Source organism: Eriocheir sinensis, chromosome 11 (assembly GCF_024679095.1).
Source record: "Eriocheir sinensis breed Jianghai 21 chromosome 11, ASM2467909v1, whole genome shotgun sequence".
NCBI lineage: Eukaryota > Metazoa > Arthropoda > Malacostraca > Decapoda > Varunidae > Eriocheir > Eriocheir sinensis.
In genome coordinates this window covers 20,682,829-20,698,793 of record NC_066519.1, presented here as the reverse complement: position 1 = coordinate 20,698,793, position 15,965 = coordinate 20,682,829, and the positions used below count along the sequence as shown (strand labels likewise).

Here is a 15,965-nt window from a genome sequence, read left to right as displayed (position 1 = left end):
GTAACATTATCGAGTGTGTTCAATGAAAAAGTAGTGTTGATCCACGAGGAGATACAAGACAAGGGGAAGGGGAGAGAAAGGATGGGGAAGGGGAGGAAGGATGGGGAGGATGGGAGAGGGGGAGGGGGATGGAAAGGGAGAGAAAGGAAGGGAAGGGATCGAGAAAAGAGGAAGGATGGGGAGAAAGGGGAGGGGTGTGAAGGAGAGGTAGGGAGGGGAGGGTTATTATTTTTATTAACTTTTACTGTATTTATTTATATATTTCTTTGGCCATAGATGCTGGAAAGGGAGGAAGGGAAGGGAGGGAGAGGAAGAGGGAGAGGGAGGGGGAGGGAGGGGGGAGAGGATTTAAAGAGCAAACAGTTGAAAACTAAATATTTAAACTTCATATTTATTAAGCGTACGGGTTCCCAGGCCACAGACAAGATCAACTTGGTTATCATGGGTGATTTTTCCGTTGATGGCAGCTACAGAAGTCGTGTTAATAAACTATCACTAGGATCATGAAACAGTCCTTGAGAACCCCGGCAATTTCTTTATACGTGAAGCTTTTAATCAAAACATTCGAACTGAAGCCCCGAGACGTTTAAGAATACTCGCTTTAATAAAATGTCTATGAATCGTAACTTCCTGATGGGTTATAGGAACATGGGTTAGGCTATATAAATAAATAAAAGAAGAATAAAATAAGAGTAAGCTAATAAATAAATAAGAAAATGAGAGCATACATGTTCTTTATTTTTTTTTCTATTCTTTGCATTTTAAACTATGCATCACAGAATTTCGGCCTTATGTAATTATTTTCATTATTGCCTAACTATGGATGTCTTATAGTGTTAGAGTGTAGATCTTGGGATTTATTGAGTGCTGATTTAATGATTAGAAGTGAGGGATTAGGTATAGAGAGGAAGAAAGAGCGAGGGAAGTAAAGAAGGAAAAGTTGCAAATGCCGGACAAAAAAATAATTTAAATGTCTATGAATCGCGACTCCCCGACGGTTTACAGGAAAATGGCCAAGGCTTGGGCTGTAGTATCTATTTGGCAGGTGCTGAAGGAGTGCTGATTGATTATAAGTGAGGGATCAGGTAAAGCGAGAAGGAAAAAGCGAGAAAAAGAAAGGTAGTTATCGTACATCAGCTACCCCCCCCCCCTTTTAGTTGTAAATACTCGACAGGAAAATATTTGAGTGTACTTTGATTTGTAGTTTCTAGGTACTGCATGTGAAAGAGGATGATGCTATGGACTTTTAAGCTTATATAAGAGGTACTGTATATAATTTTGAGGGCTAAAAATGAGGGTAAACGCTTCCCTCAGGAGAATGACATACGTGATATGCGGGTTGAGGTATTGCCAAGTAAGGTTATAACTCAGTGAAGTGAATTTATGAACTAGTAATTAATCACGTAATGCAAGTAAAATATAGGTTAGTGACGTCTACAGGGATGAAGTAGAATAGTTAAATTAGTGTATACAGGATCTTGATGTGTAATAATACTTGTAATAAGGAATGTGGTATTAGTGCAGGGGAGGAGGGGGGATGGACTGTCACCCCCCCCCTCCCCTTCCCACCGATGCCAGATTGTCGTACAGAGGGTATCGCAAAAAAAAAACCGCCAGTAATTAACCATTTCAACGATAACTATAAATGAATCTAGTTATCGGAGTGGAGGAGACAGTTTTTTGGGTCGGAAATCGGCAAATACATGAGGCTGAGTACGACAATCTGGCAACGTTGCTGAGTCCTTCCTCCTCACCGTTGCCAGATTATCGTACTCAGAGCCTCATATATACCGGTTTCTGAGCCATAGCTATTGCCAAAAACACCAATAATAAACCATTTTAACGCTAATTATATATGAAGGTAGTTATTGGGGTCAAGGAGTCAGTTTTGGGGTCTGAAATCGGCAAACAGGAGGCTGAGTACGACAATCTGGCACCGTTGTTCCTCCTCCTTGTTCCTCAGTCTTATATTTCCTTGTTGACAGTGTGGAACAGCGGCTCGTCTTCATTGTTAAACATCCGCGTCATCCAGCCTTCGTTTCCGTGGTGGAAGGGTATGTATGTGTGTGGGGAAGGGTCGTGGGTGTGTATTTATTCCTAGTTTTATTTGTTTTGAGCGTATGGCGAGTTTAAATTCTAGTGGTGCTGTCCTGTTAGCGGGCTTGGCTCCTGTCTGCCATTACAAGGTGGAGCCGATTTATGTTCTTCGTTTCTGTTGCTCCTCCTTCATCTTCATTCTCTTCATCTCCCTTCCCTTCATCTTCATTCTCTTCATCTCCCTTCCCATCTCCCTTCCCATCTCCATCTCCCTTCCCTTCATCTCCATCTCCATCTCCATCTCCCTTCATCTCCATCTCCCTTCCCTTCATCTCCATCTCCATCTCCCTTCCCTTCATCTCCATCTCCCTTCCCTTCATCTCCATCTCCATCTCCATCTCCCTTCATCTCCATCTCCATCTCCATCTCCCTTCATCTCCATCTCCATCTCCATCTCCCTTCCCTTCATCTCCATCTCCCTTCCCTTCATCTCCATCTCCATCTCCCTTCCCTTCATCTCCATCTCCCTTCCCTTCATCTCCATCTCCCTTCATCTCCATCTCCATCTCCCTTCATCTCCATCTCCATCTCCCTTCATCTCCATCTCCATCTCCCTTCCCTTCATCTCCATCTCCCTTCATTCTATGCAATTGGGTTAATGGATAAAAAAAAAAAGATTAAGAGCCCGGAAATCTTTGTGTTGCCGCTATGCTAGAGTACTTTATATCAACACTTGCTTGGCTTCTATATTAAAAATTAAGTTTCTCATCGTTGAATACTCTGAAGTCCTTCGCATACAATGTCAGGGGCAGGGTTATGCAGTTATGTAAAAGGGCAAAGCAGGCTCTAATCCCTACCCCGGTCATTTAGGACCGAAAATGCCAGCCAGCCAGTCAGTGGTATAATACCTCAGTAGGAAAATTAAAGCTACAGGTTAAACTAGAAATATATTAATACTAGAATATATTAACACATAACATAAGACAAACACGCACTATTACTCACACAAACACACATAGTAATAAGTTTAGTCTTCAAATGCAATGACCAAACAGTCACTCACTAGGGATGGGCAGTGTTGCCAACGATCCGGTTACCGATGGTACGCTAGGTTAGCGAAGGTACGCTTAGCCATTAGCCCACGCATGTGGGACCAGCCACAGTCTGCTGACGTCACGGCACAGGCACAGGCACAGACAGACGCCACAGACGCCCACAGCACCAACACCAACACCCGCTAAACAAATAATATAAACTTATAATAGTTTTTAACACAAACCCCACACTCAACACACCCACACAAACACTCAGGAAGAGTCACAAAAGTAATCGTTATATTTCTGCACTTTTAAACACGCATATGCACTTAAAACCCTATTTCAATTTTAATCCTTTTTTTTCCATATTATTATCATTATTATAAATTAACTTAGTAAAACATTACACTTACAGTAGAAAGGTTGGGTGAATAGAAAGGGACAGGAGACGACCCGAGACCTCTCCTGGCTACGAACACCTGCTGGTCTGCGGAATTAACGCAAACTAGTATGCCTCATACACTCTTATGAAGCTTCGACTCGACGTTAGTGAGGCAACGAGTAAGCTGATCACTGAAGCTCCGAAGCTTCGGATTTATACTATTAAACCAAATTTAACCACTTAAATATTATAACTAAATTATATCTTAATTATATTTTATGACTTACATTTAGACTTAAAGATAACTTACATATAATAGGTGGTGTACACTGACACACAGCACTCAATGTAGTGTGATAACAATCTTGTCTTGATGTTTTAAATGGTAACGAGTGGCCTGAGCAATTCTACATCTGCCATGAATTTTCATTTTTTTTTCTTTTTACAGCACAGAGAGCAACTCAAGGGCAACAAAAAGAAAATGTAGAAAAAAGCCCGCTAACTGTTGCTCCCGCAAAGACAAAAGTATAGAGTGGCCAAAAGAGAGGTCAATTTCGGATGGAGAGGTGTCTTGATACACTGGTCTGCCTCTTATACCATACAAAAAACATAATGAAGGTTGTCAAGCATAGGCTGTACAAAGAGAAAAAAAAATCAGTGCAGTTTCCACAAAAATAAAACAAAAGTAAGGGAAAAATAATTGTAATCAGAGTATGTTCAATGCCCTGACTTTGTGCTTTGTTTTGCAGGCAGTGACATGGAAAAAAAAAAATCATTTAACATGGGAAAAAAGGGACTGGACAGAAGCACTCTCCTGCCCTGCCCTGCCCTGCCCCGCCTGCATATGTAAGTGTTATTTCCTCTGTACAAAAAAAATACTTTACCCTTGACAACCCTCCCCTCTGCTCCGGATGTTTTCCAGTGTATATTCACCACAATCTGATGCATTCACCATTATTCACCATTTTTTGCAACCATTTTTTCTTAACCATTTATTTACAACCATTTTTATTTAGCATTATTCACAAGCATTTCTATTATTTACATTTTTTTTATTTCCCATTATTTGCAACCAGTCCTTTTACCATTATTTAAAGCCATTTTTATTTACCATTATTTACAAGCATTTTTATTTGTCAATATTTACAACCATTTTTATTTTTCATTATTTCAACCATTTTTATTTACCATGATTTACAACCAGTTCTTTATTTACTATGATTTGCAACCATTTTTTTACTATTGTTTACATTTTTTCTTATTTCCCATTATTTAATCCATTCTTTTTACTATTATTTACAACTATTTTCATTTATCATTATTTACAACAATTTCTATTTCCATTATTTACAAGCTTTTTTTACTTTCCAATATTTACAACCACAATCTCACCATTATTCACCATTACTTACAACCATAACTTTACAGGTTCATTAATATTTGACATTATTTACAACCACAACCTCACCACTATTTAGAACCATAACCACCATTATTCACCATTATTTATCACTACATACAACCACAACCTAACAATTATCCAACATCATCTATTATTATTTACCATTATATACCTTTATTTAAGATTATCTTCTATTATCTATCATCATCTATCATTACTTTACATTATTCAAAATCATAACCTCATCTCTTCACCATAATCAACATCTCAAATATGCCTTCCCTCCTCCTGCACCCTGTTATGAACCACTATTGTATTATTTCTCTACCTTTATTAACTATGTATGTCTTTATAATGTATGTATTAAGAGGTTTTTGTAAGGGAAAGGGCGACAGGCAGCCATCAACCTTGTATACTCTTTTAAATAGAAATTGGAAGTTCATTTGGACCATCCTCGCTCTTCTTTTCCTCCCTTCCCTTCCCTTTAGTCATCCTTCCTTTCTTTACCCATTCTTCCCTCATTCCTTTCCTAATTTGCTTACTCTCATCCTTTCCCTCTCCACTCTTCCTTTCCTTATTTCATCCCTTAAACATTTCCGCACTGAAGCACACATATTTGACAAGGCTTAACTAGGTGTTGTGAGCATTTCCAGGGGTAGTTTTATGGCCCTTCTTGTAGTTTGATCCTTCCTCTGTACCATGAACTTAACAAACACTCACGAGAACCCGACTGATCTCATTCCCGGCCTTTGGAAATAGTTGATGTGAGGGGTGGAAGGAAGCGTCTGAGAATATTAACCTTTGACCTTTGGCACGCTTTCCAGTATGTGTGAGGCCACCAGTAAGCTTAGGGAGATGGGAGGGGAGGAGCCTATAGCGTCGCCCAAGCTGTTACTGACTTGTTTTAGGTTTGGGTAACTCACCGCATAAAAGGTTGCCACTCATTTGGAAGTCAGGGTGGTTGTGTGTGTGTGTGTGTGTGTGTGTGTGTGTGTGTGTGTGTAACATATTATACTCTATTGAATGACTTTAATTGTAATATTGTTTTTCATCTTTTTAATGTGTAGTCTTTTAATATGGTGTAAAAGTTCTTTGTTATTATTATTATTATTATTATTATTATTATTATTATTATTATTATTATTATTATCATCACCATCGTTAATATTGGTAATTTTATGGCTTAATGAAGCCTGATTTTTTGCATTTTCGTACGCCAGTTTATATATTTTTATTGAATTAATGAATTAGCTAATTGATTTATCATAATTCTTTGGCGTGTTAATGATTTAATTAATTGATGCTTATATGAACGGACTTGTGTGATGGATTTAGTGCTTATGTCAGCGGTGGAAACTTACAGCAGATGAGTTTGATTGCACTTAGTTTTCTTTTAATTCATGAACCCATCCATCCATCTATCTATCTATCTATTCATCCATCCATTCTCTCTCTCTCTCTCTCTCTCTCTCTCTCTCTCTCTCTCTCTCTCTCTCTCTCTCTCTCTCTCTCACCCGTGCCTACATTGCCACAGATACAGCTGCTCTGTACACGCCCACAACACAATAAAAGAAAGATTTCATGCATGCATACACAGAGATCCATGCATACAAACGATGGAGAGAGAGAGAGAGAGAGAGAGAGGGGGAGAGAGAGAGTTGTATTGTGTCATCCTTTCTAACTGTTGAGGTCAGAGAGTAACATCAAAAACAGATATTCGTTGATATATTTCTCTCTCTCTCTCTCTCTCTCTCTCTCTCTCTCTCTCTCTCTCTCTTTCAGCCGGCTCAAAGGGTACAATACGTTAGTTATATTTTCACACATCACTCAGCTTTCAGAGCAAGCATTTCCTCCCTCTGACATGCGTACTAAATGGAGTGGCGCGTACGAACTGGCAACCCCACCCTACATACAGGAGGTCGAGAGAGAACCCTAAGAAATACTGAGTGGTTTCGGCTTGTTGATTGGGTATATATAGATTTCCTTTCCTATGGCTTACTGTGGCATCGTTTCCTTCCCTCTGTTGTGGTTCTCGTGATGGTATGAACTTTGGATATCCGTCGTGAGCTTTGCCAGATTTTTTTTTTTTAACAGCGTAGGCGTATTAGTATTTTTATAAGTTACGTGGCTATTATGTTTCGGCCTTTCAGTTCCTTTTCTGGGGCGGAGGTAGCTGGAAGTGGCTGTTGTGTTATGGCTTTTTAATAACTTTTTTCTGGAACGGAGTATAAGTTGGAAGTGGCTATTGTATTTTGTGCTTTCAATTCCTTTTCTGGGCCCAATCGTAAAGAAAAGTTATATAGAGAAGTTCAACCCAAACCATCTAACAACTCTATGATAATGGAATGGGGACGGGGAAAGGAACAGAGGGCTGGGGAGGAGATGGGAAAAAGTATTAAAAAAGCGAAAGGGGGGTACAGTAAGAGACGGAACAGATGGAGGAAAGGGGAAAGAAAGGAGATGGGGTAAGAAAGGGGATCTCAATTCAGAATCTTAATACAAACAACCAGAAAACAAGGCGAATTCATATCAAGACCAATTATGAAGAGAATGAAAGGAAAAAATAGGAGACGCTTCAAGACCAAGAGCTGAATGATCTCTCCTGGGGCTTGTTCCTGGTTAATATCAAATTCGGGGGAGAGAGAGAAAAGAGAGAGAATGGACCGAGGGTAACAAAGAAGGAAAGACACCCACATGACTTAATAAATAGTAATAGGACGTTCAAAATATCAGGCACTTTAATTCTTAGTCTCCTTTACCGTGTTGATGATGGAAGGATAATTAATTGTGGTCTAATGTGTTTCTTGTGACTGAATATGTATCTTAAGGACGTGGCTTGATATAGTTTTTGTTGTTGCTGTTGAAGGGGATGATCTGTGCTTCCAAGTGTATTATCTGCTTATACGTCGCTTAGTTAATGTTGCCTGTGTGATTTTAGGGACTAATGATGATATAATGGAGGAGACAGCCATTAGAGGATAGTGAAGGTTATTATTATTATTATTATTATTATTATTATTATTAGTAGTAGTAGTAGTAGTAGTATTAGTATTAGTATTAGTATTAGGAGTACGAAATTTAAGGATAAATATAATACTAGTTGTGAAATGTTCGGAAAAAGATGTGTGTGTGTGTGTGTGTGTGTGTGTGTGTGTGTGTGTCTCTCCCTCTCTCTCCATCTCCCTCCCTCCCTCCCTTCCCCCCCAACAGGTAAAATAGCCGAGTTTCCCCTTTGTTTAGCCTCAATGATGAACCTCTTTCGTCCCATTCTGCCGCAATTGCTATACTTGAACCCCCCCCAGACGCATAAACGCTCTAGTAGGCATTTATATTCATGTTTTTGTTTACTCGGTGGCTCGGTTAGAGGAAGAGGAGGAGGAGGAGGAGGGGGAGGACATGGAGGACGAGAGACATGGGCTATTATGTTCCCGTTTTCTATTTTTCTCTTCAGTTACCCTCGGTCCATTCTCTCTTTTCTCTCTCTCCCCCGAATTTGATAATAACCAGGAGGAACAAGCCCCAGGAGAGATCATTCAGCTCTAGGTCTTCAAGCGTCTCCTATTGTCTACCTTTCATTCTCTTCATTAATATTTCCCTGAAGAATTTGCCTTGTTTTCTGATTAATTGCATGAAGATCCTGAATTGAAATCCCTTCTCTTACCCCATTCCCTTTTTTCTTTCCTTCTCTGTCTCGTCTCTTTCTACCTCCCTTTCCCATTTCTTACTCCTCTTTCATTTTCCCATCTCCTTTCTCCTTTTCTTTAATGTCCCTGTTATACTCTACCTCCTTTCTCCTCTTCTCCGTCTCTCATTCTCCCCCCTTTTCCCTTTCCTTCTCTTTTTCGCCTCTTACATTACTTCCTTTTCTTTTCTTTGTCTGTAATTGTCTCCTCCACCTTTTCCCTTGCCCTCCCTCCCTTTCCTCCTCTTCCCGCCTCCAACTCTACCCCCTCTCCCTTTTCTAACTGTATTTCTTCATTACTGTATTTCTTCGGCTGTTATCAAGTGTTTCAAATGTTACTTTCCCTTTCCACCTTTTCCCTTTTCCTACTTTACTCTTTCCCTTTTCTCTTCTTTCCCTTGCCCCCTTTCTCTTTCCTCCCTTGTCCTGCTTCTCACATTGCTTCCTCATCTAGCATAATATGTTGTAGTGGCGCCTTCAGGAATAGGAGAAGGAAAATCGAGACTGTTCTTTAGAGCCTCACCCGTGCGGTAAAGTGTGTGTGTGTGTGTGTGTGTGTGTGTGTGTGTGTGTGTGTGTGTGTCTGTGTGTGTGTGTGTGAAACTTGGTAACTATAACACACACACACACATACACACATACACATACACACACACACACACAGCACCCATTTGAGTCAGGTTTATGTTAATTAGCCCCTACCTATTACTCCACCTCCTGTTATTGATGGTGACCGTATATAAGCCAGTTCGGTCATTAATTACCCCCCCGATGTACTAACTAACCTGCAGCACTACACACTTCGTTTCGCTGTGTGGTGGTGTGTGACTCGTGTTTGGGTGCTTGGTATTCATTCGCTGTGGTTCCTGAGTGCGTTATTTATTTATTTTTTTTTTTTTTACAGCAAGGGAGGCAAAAAAATAACAAAACAAAAACAACAAAACATAGGGAGTAACAAAAACGACCTGCTATACGCTATCTCCTTGCCTTCACATATAATATTTTTCTTAGAGCAAGGGAGACAGTTCAAGAGCAAAGAGAAAAGATAACAAAGCACTAATAATAAAGCCTTCACTCTATCACTAGGCTCATAAAACTACTGATGAAAATACCCACAACGTCTACGGAAGTCTTACCAAATGTGGATGAACTTTAGCTAACCTCCATGTAATATTTTTTTTTAGAGCAAGGGAGACAGTTCAAGAGCAAAGATAAAGAAGAAAACAAAGACACTAGCAATAAAGCCCACTATACGCTACTTCATCTCCCGTCTTAGGTCACTTTCTTTACCTCCTTCAGCTTATCGAACACAAATACACACAACTGGACCAACAGACACAAAAAGACATCAATAAACAGATCTCCTTCCCAGCCTCTTCAGCAAACCTCCTTCACTCCATCTCCATAAATCTAGCTGACCTCCGTATTTCAATCTTGCCTGCATCCTCTACATATATCTTCTTTATGTGTTCCTTTCATCCATTACCACCACATTCCTGAACTGAGATTTATCTGTATCTATTGCTGCGTGTAGATTTTGGTGTTCTTCATGTTTTTTGTGTTCCGAGATGCTTTGAGCCCTCCAGCACGTTCCAGAGTCCACACACAAAGGAGATTACAGTTTGGTTTTCACGAGTGTTTTCACGTTCATGGTGCTGTAGTATTGATATTTCCCTTTTTTTCTTTTTTTCGTTCTTTTTTTCCTTTTCTCAATTATGTATTTTTCTTTACTTTCGTTTTCTTCTTATTTTCTCTTCATTTATGATCTTTTTTTTTTCTTGTTTTCTCCTTTTCTTTTTTCTCATTCTCTCTCTTGCTGTCTATCATCTTCTAATTATCTTTCCTATCTATTTATATGCAAGCTTTGTCAAACTATTACTAGGCTCATAAAACTACTCATGGAAATACCTACAACCTCTACGGAAGTCTTACCAAGTGTGGATGAATTGGTTCTCATGGTTGCTTTTCACGGTTAAGATGCAGAAGTCTTGTCAAACTATCACTAGGCTCATAAAACTACCCATGGAAATATCTACAACCTCTACGGAAGTCTTACCAAGTGTGGATGAATTGGTTCTCTTGACTGTTTTCACGTTCATAATTCAGAAGTCTTGTCAAACTATCACTAGACTTATAAAACTACAGATGGAAATACTCACCACCTCTACGAAAGCATTACCAAAGGTGTGTGTGTGAGCCCCGAGATTTTTGAGAATATGGGTCTAACATATGTATAATTTTGATAGGGAAACTTATATTCTTCACTATTTATTTTCCTTTTTTTTTTTTTTACTTTTTTCCACTGTGTGTTGATTAATGTTACCTCTGTCCATCGTTAAAGTGGTTATGCAGCTCAGTGCTACATCATTTTTAGTAGGGAACGTTTTTATACCTTTCCCCTTGTCTCCTGTCTCTCCTGTGTTTTGTCTATGTCGGTCCTGATTTCTTTACGCTTTTTTTGTTGTCTTTACTACTATGGGTTTGGTTAGGCTTAAGTGTGGAAGTGAAGAGAACCGTATTATATTCTTTTTGGAACTGACAGCCGTGTGTGTGTGGTGGTGATTACCTGCGTGGGTAGGTGAGTGTAGTGAGGCGGGGTTTAAGGCTTACCGTGATCAAGGAGACACACGGAAGGGACTCCACGGCTCAGTGCTTCCCTTGATAAGTTGTGACGCGTATATTTTCCCCTCCCTTCCTTTCCCTTCCTTACCTTCCTTTCCTCTCCCTTCCCTTCCCCTCCTTTCCCCCGCTTCCCTTGCCTTCCCTTCCCGTCACTTCCCTTTCCATCCCTTTCCTTCCCTTGCCTTCCCTTGCCTTGCCTTGCCATGCCTTCCCTTCCCTTCCCTTCCCTTCCCTTCCCTTTCCTTTCCTTTCCTTTCCTTTCCTTTCCTTGCCTTGCCTTGCCTTGTCTGGCCTTGCCGTCCCTTCCCTTCCCTTCCCTTCCCTTCCCTTCTCTCCCCTCCCCCCTTTCTTCCTGTCCATTCCTCATAGATAGGTTGAGTGTGTGTGTGTGTGTGTGTGTGTGTGTGTGTGTGTGTGTGTGTGTGTGTGTGTGTGTGTGTGTGTGTGTGTGTGTGTGTGTGTGTGTGCTGTTTTCTGATCACTTTTGAAACAGATGAGTAAACAGAGAGAGAGAGAGAGAGAGAGAGAGAGAGAGAGAGAGAGAGAGAGAGAGAGAGAGAGAAAGCATATAGTTAAAATATACAAACAAAACTTTTCCATTCGTGCTGCAACCAAAACTCTCTCTCTCTCTCTCTCTCTCTCTCTCTCTCTCTCTCTCACTAACTAACTAAACGATGACGACACTCTGGCCTGAAAAACACACTCACCTTTCCTCTGTTTTCCTCTCCTTTTTCCCTTCCCACACACTCTTTACTCTCTTCCTCATTCCATTTTTTATTTATTTTTTGTCTCTTTTATCGTCTATATTTTCTGCGTTTATATCGTCACTTATTCACTTACTTCATCTCCTCTCTCCTTTTTTTTTCTCTCCCTGCTATCTCCCTCTCTTTTCCATCCTTCCTTCCTTTTTCTCCATTTTCCTTCTCATTCCATCATTTCCTTTTCTTTTCTCTCCATTCCTTTCCTTTTGTTTCCTTTCCTTTCCTTACCTCTCCTTTCGTTTCCTTACCTCTTCTTTCCTTTCTTTTCCTCTCCTTTCCTTCCCTTTCATTTCCCTTTCTTGCTTTCATTTCATATTTCCCTTAAAAAAAAAGAAAAAATCCTCCCCTTCCATTTCATTCCGCTTTCATTCCAGTCCCTTCGTGTCCTCTTTTTTTCTTTCATTACATTCTATACCTCTATGTTTTCATCCTCTTTATAATCAGATTGAGTCGCTCTTTCCATATATGTGATTGATACCATCCCCTCCATTCACGTTTTTTTTTTTTGGACGTATTTTTCGAGTGATATTTACACTACCCACTTATTTTCCTTCCTATTCTTCAGATGTACAGTATTGACTTATATACATTAGTGCAATAAAGGGCGGAACATTTGATAAGGTTAAGTATCCCCTATCGTAAAATGGAGTGTTAACGTTTTATATTTATGCATTATCACATTGGTTAGTGTTTGTTAGATTTGCAGATTGGAAGGTCTCACATAAGCTAGAGTTTGCCTTTGTGTATGGGGAACTGTTTCAAAGCTACATGTAATTAAGGTCAAGTTGTTAAGGTCCTTGTAGTTCTTCAATGCCATGTGTTAAAAAATTGAAGAGTTCCTTTATCCACCTTTTTATTTCCTTCTCGTCTTCTCTTGGCTTTCCTTGTTTTTGTATCATTATTTTTTTTTTCCCTTCTGCTAAATTTTCGTTGCTCGTTTTCTTTCCTTTTCTCCCTCCTTCATCTGTTTTTCCATATGAGAGAGAGAGAGAGAGAGAGAGAGAGAGAGAGAGAGAGAGAGAGAGAGAGAGAGAGAGAGAGAGAGAGAGAGAGATCAAATATTAATTAATTAGCAACAACAATAATTTGCTTTAATTGCTAGTGAAAGGTGAATCTCTCTCTCTCTCTCTCTCTCTCTCTCTCTCTTACCTGTATTATCACCTTTAAAATACGTATATATCAGTAAGAAAACACACACACACACACACACACACACACACACACACACACACACACACACACACACACACATTATTATTATTTTCCTATTATTGCTGAGCTCGTGTGTGTGTGTGTGTGTGTGTGTGTGTGTGTGTGTGTGTGTGTGTGTGTGTGTGTGTGTGTGTTATTGCATGGTAACGCTTTCTGGATGGAGAGTGAGACTTTTGCTTTTCCTGTTCACAATATTTGACCCCCAAAAAGGAAACATAAAAAGAAAAAAAAACAGAATTCTGGACAAAAAAGAAAGTGTGGGGGATAGAAAGCCGGCCGCTGGATGGCATAAAAGGAAAAAAAATAATGGAAAATAAAAAGAGGAAGTGTGGAGAAGGGAAATAAAAAAAATGTTGAAATACTGAAAATGAAGAGGCGAAAAAAATGGAAAAATAAGAAAGATTGTTTGATAGGTGAGAGAATATTGGACTGACTGACTGACTAACTGATTGAGTGACTGGTTAAGTGATTATTTGCTTAACCGACTGTCTGACTTGATAGGTAGGCAGGTCTTTTTTCTTTCTCCTTTTGTTTATTTGTTTGTGTGTTTGTTTATACCTTAGTTTGTTTTAATCTCTCATACCCAAAAAGCTCAAAGCACACCACTATTTCATTCTTCTTTGGCATCATGAGTATGTACCTCTCTCACCCCTATTTTCCTCACTTTTTTTTCTTTCTAATCCTGTGTTAGATTAAACTTTGATTTGATGTTTCGTTCGCGGGTTTCATAAAGGTCATTGGAGGTGTATTGGAAAGTATATCATTGTGTAAGTATCGTGTGGGCTAGGTCAGGCTGGGGTAGGTAAGTTTAAGCGAGGTTAGGTTGGGTTGGACTAGGTTAGGTTGGGTTGGGTCAGGTTAGGTTGGGTTTGGTTAGGGTAGATTGAGTTAGGTTAGGTTAGGTTGGGGTTAGGTTAGGTTGTGTTGGGTTAGGTTAGGCTAGGTTGGGTTGGGTTGGGTTAGGTTAGGTTAGGTTAGGTTAGATTGAGTTAGGTTAGGTTGGGTTGGACTAGGTTAGGTTGGGTTGTGTTAGGTTAGATTGAGTTAGGATAGGTTGTGTTGTGTTGGGTTAGGTAAGGTTAGGTTGGGTTAGGTTTTGTTTGCTTGGGTTTGGTAAGGTTAGGTTAGGTTCTGGGTTCTATTAGTGCAGTTTATTCTTTTATTTTATTTTGACACACACACACACACACACACACACACACACACACACACACACACACACACACACACACACACACACACGAGATTGGATGGTTTGTGCACACAGTGAAAATGTAAAATAGAAATAATGGAAACAACAACAGTCTACGAACGATTTTTCCTTCTATTTCTCTTTTATGTACTTGTTTATTTATCATTTATTTGTTATTTTTTGGGGAATATTTTTTGTCTATGAGAGAGAGAGAGAGAGAGAGAGAGAGAGAGAGAGAGAGAGAGAGAGAGAGAGAGAGAGAGAGAGAGAGAGAGAGAGAGAGAGAGAGAGAGAGAGATGAATTGAACATTTAATTATATTTCATTTGCTTGATTATATTTGCTTTCTTTCTTTGTTCTCTTTCTTTTTCCATTCTTTGTGATTTATATAACCTCCATTTACACGCTTTTATTCAGTTTTTTCCCTTAGGCTTTTATTTTTCTATTCTTTTTATTTGTTTGTCACCTACACACACCCTCTCTCTCTCTCTCTCTCTCTCTCTCTCTCTCTCTCTCTCCGTCAGTCCTTTTGTCTATCAATCACTCTTTCCTTTTCACTTTTCATATTCTGTTTTGCGTCTCAATCTTTCTCTGATTGACACACGCGCGGATGAGGGTCGCGGAGTGGAATGAGAGTGGAAGGCAGGAAGGGTATGAGGGATGCTCGGTTCACGGCGGGCGGGGAGATGAAAAAGTGGGGGTAGAGAAGACTGGGATGGGAGTGGTGTGTGTGTGTGTGTGTGTGTGTGTGTGTGTGTGTGTGTGTGTGTGAGAGAGAGAGAGAGAGAGAGAGAGAGAGAGAGAGAGAGAGAGAGAGAGAGAGAGAGAGAGAGAGAGAGAGAGAGAGAGAGAGAGAGAGAGAGATTTACATAGATTTACATAGAACATCAGACCACACAGACCCCATGGTCTGTCGTTAAACCTAAGTGATTCTACATTGATCAGATGCCTCCAAAACTTTGCATTTCTACTCTAGTTAATATTAAGTTGAAAGAAGTGTCGGTCTAGGTTGTTTTTGAAGGAGTGAATCGTGTTACACTCCTAATATCAGTGAGTCGCTGTTATTAAGTGACTGCCTTAAAACGCTGTGCATTTCAACATCATCTTCGAGTGATTGCCCCGGAGGCCTGTAGGTGACATATATTTATATTAATTTTTGTAGTGTTTACTCGCACGCACAATGTTCAACGTTACTGTCTCTTGGTGTTCTGTCAGTGGGTTGCAATTAGCAAATAGCTTTAACACGATCTTTGTTGAAGAGTCTGTAGCCATCTATGTTGTATTCTGAACTTGAATCAATAGTTGTGGTGTCGATAACTGTTTCGGTTATAGCATGTACGTCAAAAATTTCTGTTGAAACAAGACATTTCATTTCGTCAAACTTGTTCCTTAGGCAACGCGCATTGAAACTTATGACTTATATTACCTTGAGGTTTAGTAATAGAAGAGAGAGAGAGAGAGAGAGAGAGAGAGAGAGAGAGAGAGAGAGAGAGAGAGAGAGAGAGAGAGAGAGAGAAATCTTCATACAAACAACGAATGAATGAAAACGAATCGAGCGAACGTGTGTGTGTGTGTGTGTGTGTGTGTGTGTGTGTTTCACTAGTATTGACGTTCACGAATACACACCATCCCGAGAATA

At 39.8% G+C, this 15,965-nt stretch overlaps 1 long non-coding RNA gene across 1 annotated transcript in view; it reads left to right on the top strand.

The window, feature by feature from the left end:
• Nucleotides 1-4,218: 4,218 nt before the first annotated feature.
• LOC126997048 (uncharacterized) overlaps nt 4,219-15,965 on the top strand; it is a 119,081-nt gene continuing 107,334 nt past the window's right edge. The window contains exon 1 of the long non-coding RNA XR_007751878.1: nt 4,219-4,302. This is a non-coding gene — a long non-coding RNA (uncharacterized LOC126997048). The remainder of the gene's footprint in view (nt 4,303-15,965) is intronic.